This window comes from Echiichthys vipera, assembly GCF_963691815.1.
Source record: "Echiichthys vipera genome assembly, chromosome: 20".
Taxonomy (NCBI): Eukaryota; Metazoa; Chordata; class Actinopteri; order Perciformes; family Trachinidae; genus Echiichthys; species Echiichthys vipera.
In genome coordinates, this window is record NC_139845.1 from 26,257,119 (window position 1) to 26,265,840 (window position 8,722).

The following is an 8,722-nucleotide window of genomic DNA, read 5'->3' on the forward strand; positions in this document are numbered from 1 at the left end:
CAGCAAAAACATTGCTGTTCTGTGAAAGTAGACCTAGACACCCAAACAGACCCACGTGAACCCGAGCTTGTGCTCTTAATGTCACTAAGCAGTCCATAAGGCTCAATTAAAAATGGCCGTACCTCCTCCTTGACCTGCTGGAAGCCTATCCGCCAAAGTACTGTTGTGTTTGAAATCGAGGTTGATTTGCTTGGTGGCCATTAGCGTGAGAGGATCCGCTCTGCCCCGATACACCGGATGCTCAGGTCTGAAGACCCGCCGCTTTTCGATATCGATTACGGTTCGAAATTTCCGACATTGGGGTTATCACATCAGAATGAGTTAAAATGTTATTTAAAAGTCGAATTGCCTCATTGACACGGTCCCGGTCCACCATCTTCACATGTTAACATCCATGCAAATTGGTCATCTTACAGAAGGCAGGACATTGTCCTTGGGATCCCGCTGGAGAGACACATTCGGTACCTACACCCGTGATGAGCCAATCAGAAACTGGAAATTCAAGTTGACCTCCGTTTCAATCAAACTCTCTCACACATACGACTATACTCACACACATCACATATTATTCTCTCATACATTCACTATTATGTTGTTCCATCCATAATATCATGTAAGAGATTATGAACATGTGAGAGCAAATATGAATTATTTCCTAAATGGCCTCCCATATGATGACGTCACGTCACATAGGAACATGAAATGTATTCGTTCTCATTAGGCTTTTTCTAGAGCCTTTCACTGAACAATCTTACAATAAACTGTCGAACTCTTGAAACTCCATTTCAACAGACACCAATGTACATTTTTCAGTAGCTGAGGTCCCATGGGGTCTACCTGGAACCGTATTACAGGGTTACCAGACCTAGGCAGTGTCTCAGTTTGCAGAAACTAACAGCAATTTGCTAACTAAGCAGCCAATCATGTAGATTGTTGCGTACTGCCGTGAACTAACTCTGTGACCAATGACATTAGAGAAGAAGTGTCTCCCCGCTTGTCAGAGAATACGTTTGAGAAGCTACTGGAGAAGCTTTGTGATGTCTGAGTGTCTTATTTGAGTAACTTTTTTTTGCCATCTATCAGTTAAATGGTTGCCTTGGTTGTGGTAAGCTAGCCCCTGTGTCAATATACGTAGTTCTGTACTTTTGTTAGTCTAATAGAAATATGGCTTCATTAATTATTTGGAAGATGATTCATTCCTATTTACTGGTTAACCTTTTGATTCTGTCTGTTAAGGAATATTATTTGGACTTACAAAGGACATTTCTGTTGATGAGTGTGTGATATGTATAGTAACAAAAAAATTATATATGCTAACGTAGGCAGGTTATCCACATACAAAGTAATTAATATGATTTTATCAGCTACGTCGCTGCTACGTCAGCGCATGCATTGAGCGCACCTCTGACACATGACTTTGCGTATGACATCAGAGGTTGATGTGACTAAATCTGCATTCTCCATTAAAACAAAGTATTTCTGCAATTTAAATCATTCAATATTGTACAACTGTAAGTAGATGAATATTTATTTTATATAATGTGTAATGTAATAACCGTCTTTTTACACAAACATGTCAGCACTCAAATGTGTGTAAGAGTGTGCATAGATTCTGTTCTGTTCTCAACTGAGAACAAATCCCAAATAAGAAAACATCGGTGATAGTCAGAAATCTCATGAAAACTGAGTTCAGAAGAAATTAGGAAATAGTATTCGGTGGAAAGACCATTAAGTCTTTAATTTCCACACCATTAGCCAAAACAAGTCGAGGGTGTGATTAAAACTGTGAGTAGGTTTATGTACACTCTGACTAAAACCAATCAAATCGAATAGAGAGATAAACGCAATACTAAGGCTATTATTATCAATGTCCACGTAAATATTAAAATCTCCTACAATGACTACTTTATCAGATTTAAGGGCTAAATTTGACAGAAACTCTGAGAATTCAGATAGAAATTCAGAGTACAGACCAGGAGCACGGTGCACTATAAGGAGTATAATTGGCTGCACAGTTTTCCAGGTTGAATGTGAAAGACAAAGAACAAGACTTTCAAATGAATTATAATTTAGTTTAGGTTTAGGGTTGATTAATAGGCCTGAGTCATAAATAGCTGCGACACCTCCTCCTCGGCAAGTATTAATATTTAGTTATTGTTTGATTTATTTTACGTTAGTTTTATTTTGATTTGATTATGTTAGCTTATTGTTACTCTGACCCTTTCCCACCTTTGTATTGAAACTGTTTCACAATAATTTCCCTTGGGATAAATAAAGCTTCTTGAATCTTGAATCTTGAATCTGACTGGGAGAAGTGTATTCATTTAGGCTAACATATTCTTCATGACACAGCCAGGTTTCAGTCAGACAGAGTAAATCAATTTGGTTAACTGATATCAGATCATTTACTAAAACAGCTTTAGATGGCAGAGATCTGATGTTTAAAAGTCCACATTTTATTTTCTGATTTTGTTGCATTATTGCAGATTTGGTGTTAATTTTTATCAAGTTTTTCTTTATAGCTCCTCTTCTGTTCATTTTAGATCTGGTTAATTTAAACAACCGTGGGGCAGACAGCGTTTGTATATGCTACTGAGCTGGAAAGTGCTCCACAGGGAGCGCAGAGAGATGTGTAAGACTGCAACTCTGCATCCTGATCCCAACACTGGGTTGTCATGGTCTTAGACTGCTAACAACTGCGTCCAGGTTCTTAGATATGAGAGCGGCACCCCGTCTGGCCCGGGGCCCCCAGACGGAGCCAGGCCCAGACGGAGGGCAGTTGCAAGGTACCGACGGGCCAGAAGGGCTGCAGCCTCTGCTGTGTCAGAGCCAAAGCAGTTGTGTGGGAGCAGTTCAAAGAAGTCTTGGAGAAGGACGTTCGGGCGGCACCAAGGTGCTTCTGGAAAACCATTCGACACCTCAGGAGGGGTAAATGGGGAACCGTCCAAGCTGTTTACAGTAAGGACGGGACGCTGGTGACCTTAGCTGATGAGGTAATCAGGCGGTGGAAGGAGCACTTCGAGGAACTCCTTAACCCTGACTAACACGCCCTCTTTTGTAGAGGCATAGCTGGAGGCTGATGGGAAATCATTGTCAATATCTCTGGCGGAAGTCACTAATGTAGTCAAACAACTCCACTCCAGAAATGCTGAAAGCTTTGGGTTTGGAGGGGTTGTCTTGGTTGACACGTCTCTTCAACATTGCCTAGAAGTCTGGGACAGTGCCAATGGAGTGGCAGACCAGGGTGGTGGTTCCCCTATTTAAAAAGAGGGACCAGAGGGTATGTGCCAATTACAGGGGTATCACACTACTCAGCCTCCCTGGTAAAGTCTACTCCAAGGTGCTGGAAAGGAGGGTTTGTCCTATAGTCGAACCTCAGATTGATGAGGAACAATACAGATTCCGTCCTAGACGTGGAACAACGGACCAGCTCTTCACTCTCGCAATGATCCTGGAGGGGGCTTGGGAGTATGCCCATCCAGTCTACATGTGCTTTGTGGATCTGGAGAAGGCATATGACCGGGTCCCCCGGGAGATACTGTGGGAGGTGCTGTGGGAGTATGGGGGGGTCACTTCTGTGGGCCATCCGATCTCTGTACACCCAAAGCGAGAGCTGTGTCTGGATCCTCGACAGTAAGTCGAATTTGCGCCAGGGGTGTGCTTTGTCACCAATCCTGTTTGTGATTTTCATGGACAGGATATCGAGGCGTGGTCGTGGTGGGGAGGGGTTGCAGTTCGGTGGGCTGAGGATCTCGTCTCTGCTTTTTGCAGATGATGTGGTCCTGATGGCATCGTTGGTCAGTGACCTTCAGCACTCACTGGATCGGTTCGCAGCCGAGTGTGAAACGACTGGGATGAGGATCAGCACCTCTAAATCTAAGGCCATGGCTCTCAGCAGGAAACCGGTGGATTGCTTACTCCAGGTAGGGAATGAGTCCTTACCCCAAGTGAAGGAGTACCTCGGGATCTTGTTCACGAGTGAGGGGACGATGGAGCGTGAGTTTGGCTGGAGAATCGGAGCAGCCACTTGGTTGTGACAAAAAGAGATTAACCGGTCAATCTTCGTTCCTCCCCTCACTTATGGTCATGAAAGCTGGGCCATGACCGAAAGAACAAGGTCGCGGGTACAAGTGGCCAACATGGGTTTTCTCAGGAGGGTGGCTGGAGTCTCCCTTAGAGATAGCGTGAGAAGTTCAGCCATCCGTGAGGAACTTTGCGTTGAAAGGAGCCAGTTGAGGTGGTTTGGGCATCTAGTAAGGATGCCCCCTGGGCGCCTCCCTAGGGAGGTTTTCCAGACACATCCAGCTGGGAGGAGGCCTCTGGGAAGACCCAGGACTAGGTGGAGAGATTATATCTCCACACTGGCCTGGGAAGGCCTCGGGATCCCCCAGTTGGAGCTGGTTAATGTGGCCCGGGAAAGGGAAGTTCCGGGTCCCCTGTTAGAGCTGCTTCCCCCGCGACCCAACCGGATAAGCGGTTAAAGATGAGTGAGTGAGTGACCCTCCAAAGTAGGAAGAATACCATCTTTCCTAATAAGACCAGGTTTTCCCCAGAAAGCCTGCCAATTACCTACAAAGCCCACATTATTTACAACAATGTCATCACTAGTCAAGTTGGCAGGGGACCAGAGAAAATTACATAGTTTGTACACACCGATTCCACATTAACATAAGTGACCTCCGATTGACGTAACCCGGTGTCATTACCGCCGATGTGAATAACAATCCTACTTATTTACATTTTATACGTCCAGTGTTGTTTTCTCTGCAGGTGTGAGTGGAGAAAACTTGTTTGAAACATGAACGGGTGGAGAGTTAACCATGGGCTTTGACTTATAACTCTGCGTTCTTCTGCCAACAGTCCCCTAGGGCCCTGGCTGCTTAGAGATTGCCGGGGGAGGGCTAGCAGGAGCTAACGCTTCACTATGTGGCTTCGCACCGGCTAAAGTTATAGGTGGCCGGCTAGCTACAATAGCATAAGACTGAGCATCCATGGTGCGGAACTGTGCCTCTAACTCACTGAGCCTCGCCTCCAGTGCTACAAATACACTACAGTTATTACATTTACCATTATCACTAAAGGAGACTGAGGAGTAGCTTCTAAGATACTCAGAGCAAGAGAGAGCAGGGGAGAGAGCGGGGGAAGCCATCACCAGCCGTGAAGCTAACTGCTAAGCTTCAATTTGTGACATTTCCATACGTTGTCCAGTGCAGATGTTTTAAGGTTGCCAGGGGTCCGTTTCACAAAGCAGGTTAAAAAAACTCTAACCCTGAACTCTGAGCTGATCTACTCTGAGATTCGGTTCCAGAACAGCAGATTTGCGTTAGGTTGATCAACTCAGAGTAGTTTGACCTGGAGTTAAGCGCTTTCACCACAAGTAAATAAAGACAGCATCAATTGAGCCCTGATTCGACGAGTCACCATAGCAACGGGGAAGCGGAGCGCTACGCAACCACTGGAATTGGAAATATTAATGCGCTCATACGGAGAGTTTGAGCATGTTTTCACCGAAAGTGTAACACCACTGCAGCAGCAAAAGACAGGGAGACGGTGTGGGAGAACATTGCTGCTCGGGTCAGTGCGTAAGTTTAAACGTAGTGGCTGTGGCTGTTTTATATGTTGTATAAAAAATTTGCAAAAAAATGCAGCGCAACACAATATCTGCTGGGATGTGAGAGCATGACTTTGGTTGTTAATGTTGGAAATGTAAGGACGGATAAGGCTGTGTATGTAAATGATGGACTGTGACATGAAACGGTGTTGTGCCGAATTGCAAGAAAAGCTGGGATTCTATTTAGGAAACGCTAAGTCAAATACATTCAACTTGCTCAAAAGATCCATTTCATTCATTTTGTAATTATGGCTGCAGTATATTAAGGACGTCTATGCGCGGTCTGATAATCATCTCCCGACGAATATTTAATTCTCTGTGCAGTAATGCTGCAACTTCATCCACGGGATCGTTATCAAAAGGACACGCCATGGTAGTGGAAATATTCACCACCTAATATAACTTCTAATGTAGGCCTACTGACTGATTTTTGCAATGATTTTCTGAAGAAACAGACGACAGAACTATACTACGCCAAAACTCGCCAGCTGACTGAATGAATGAGGAAATCAAACACCGTGTGTGGCTGAAAGAGGGCGGAGACAGAGAGAAACTCAACGGTCACCATGGTAACTGACCGAGAGGTTAAGTTACCTCTCTTTGTGAAACAGGCTAGAGTCTGTCTCTGGTTTGAGTTACCTTCATTCGACAACAGTATTTAACGTTAGCCAGTCTTCAGCTGGAAGTCTTTTTTTGAGTGGAGTGGAATGGATTAACTAGCTCTCCACTCAAAGTGATTCCTTGTTTCTGTAGCTGAACAACAGAAAATCCTCCACTAATGGCTGCTACCATGGAGACAGAATGTGACAAGTCATTGTCAAACCCATACATTTAAAAAAAAAAAAAAAATTCAAATTACATTTTTTTTAAATTTAGCTTTTAATAAAGATTCTACATATTCAACATTAAACCTAAAACTGTATGGGATGTCTTTGAAAATTGGCAAAAAGGTTGACATACTTTGTAGTTATGGGTGTCTGACAACTTTCAGACAGTGAACGCTATTGTCCCAAGTGGGAATATGGCAAATGGAATTTCTCAGGTAAAATGTCACTACCTCAAAATTTTAATTTAGTACAGTACTGGCAGAATTGGTTTACACATTAGAGTGACTGTTGCCTTCTCTGGTTGTTCTTGTTTTCAGCCACTAGAGTACTGTTGCGTTCTATGGAAAAGTGGCTCCTTCAGTTGATTTGACAGAGATGCAATAAGTATTCAGATCCTGTCCTTAGTGGCAATAATGTAAAAATGCTGTCTTTAAGTGAAAGTCTGAATGTCAGTCTCTGAAAAAACCTGAATTGAATTTAAAACTGAACAAATGTATTTCCAGACTTCACATTGTTCACATGTTAGATTCACATCTAAACAGAAATGATGAAAGGAATAATGTTTGAAAAATCTATTTCTGACTCCACATTCATCTCTGCTCTGCTCCACTAGAACACAAATGAAGGGTTTGGAGTTTCTTACACATACGCTGAGGATCAGCAGGCTTTAAAAAAAGGGCTTCATATTTTCATATTCATCCATATCAGTTAATCATGCATAAAGTAGTCCCCTACACTGGGAGAAAAGGAAGATGGAGAGAAGAACTGGGGTGAGTAGACTTTACATGATGACCCTTAAAATGATGATTTACTAATATAACAGTTCAGTAAAATGATTATTTACTAATATAACAGGTCCTTAAAATGATGATTTACTAATATAACAGTTAAGTAAAATGATGATTTACTAATATAACAGTTCAGTAAAATGATGATATACTAATATAACAGTTCAGTAAGCACTAATACTCTGTTGACTGTTTAGGACAAATAAACAAGAAATATAAGAACAGTAATGATTTCATGTGCAGTACTTTTTGAATGATATGATTAGCCTCTACGAAGTTGTGATTTATCGTGGCATGGTATGAGCTGCATACAGGCAGAAAAACTCACTTTTGTGTCCCCCCCAATCCTGACATCAGATCTGCACCCCTGACCCCCCGGATGTTAGAATTGGCTAATGTGTGTGCAAAGCATAATGTGTAAATGGAAGAAAGATGAGAGATCTGTCTGCTGCTGCACTCAGATCTGCATCCCCTAATGCACCCGGGTTACCCCCCCCCCCCCCCCCCCCACACACACACACAGTGGGAAGACGTACCTCTGCTGTTATTACTGTCCATTTGTTTTCTCATAAAATAGGCAGTACACTCTTTTTAGAAAGAGTATGCTTCTCAGTGCATGTGTTTGCGCATTACCAGGATTGATGACAGGGTAAGGTTGCAATTGGTCATGGGAAATGGATTCCATTAATGTGTTCCCTTGTAAGATCATAATGTTGTTGCTGCCATTGAATAAAACATTAACATTATGGGGGATAAAAAAAGGTTTCCCAGAGCTATGACCTGTACATCCCCTCTATGGGTCTCATCCCATCAGTAATTTCCACATTTAGTGATAACCTGTAAATATGTGTAGTCCAGTCATTTGTTCCATATTTGTGATCTGCAAGCCTGTCTCTTCCCTCATTAGCACTCTTCTTGCTGCTGACTGGACTGGGGTCTATTTTAGGGCTCCATCTCCAGCATGCCTAACTGCTGATGGAAACAGCCGTGGGCTCCATCAGAGACAGATAGGCTTCAGGTCCAATATAAACTGTTTCTATCACACTGTGCCAAGCCAGAGTGAGATATTACAAACCCACAACCCACATGAACCTCCAGCTTGAATGCTTTTTCAACAGGAGTTTTGCCCGCTTCTAAGGCTGAATCATTTATTTCTAAAACAATTATCTATTTTGTAGCTTTATGAGCCCATCCTGATCCCAGCCTAGTCTGTTAACGTGGGGCAGAGAAAATTTGGAGAAGTTTTCCAAGCGACCGAACCAATCAGCGTTGGTTTTGAGGCGATATTTTAAGTGTGACACACCGAGAAGTGACTGTTCAGTGTCAACAACATGGCGGCTTCCACGGATGAGATGAGCAGCTATCGAGCAAGCTGCTCACTAACTCTTTTTCCTCTTGGATCCTTCTGTTGAATATGAACCGGGCACCTGAAATTGTGTCTTTGATCAGTGAATTCACGTTACACAAACGGAAAATATCCTTTACCAACGTCCCCA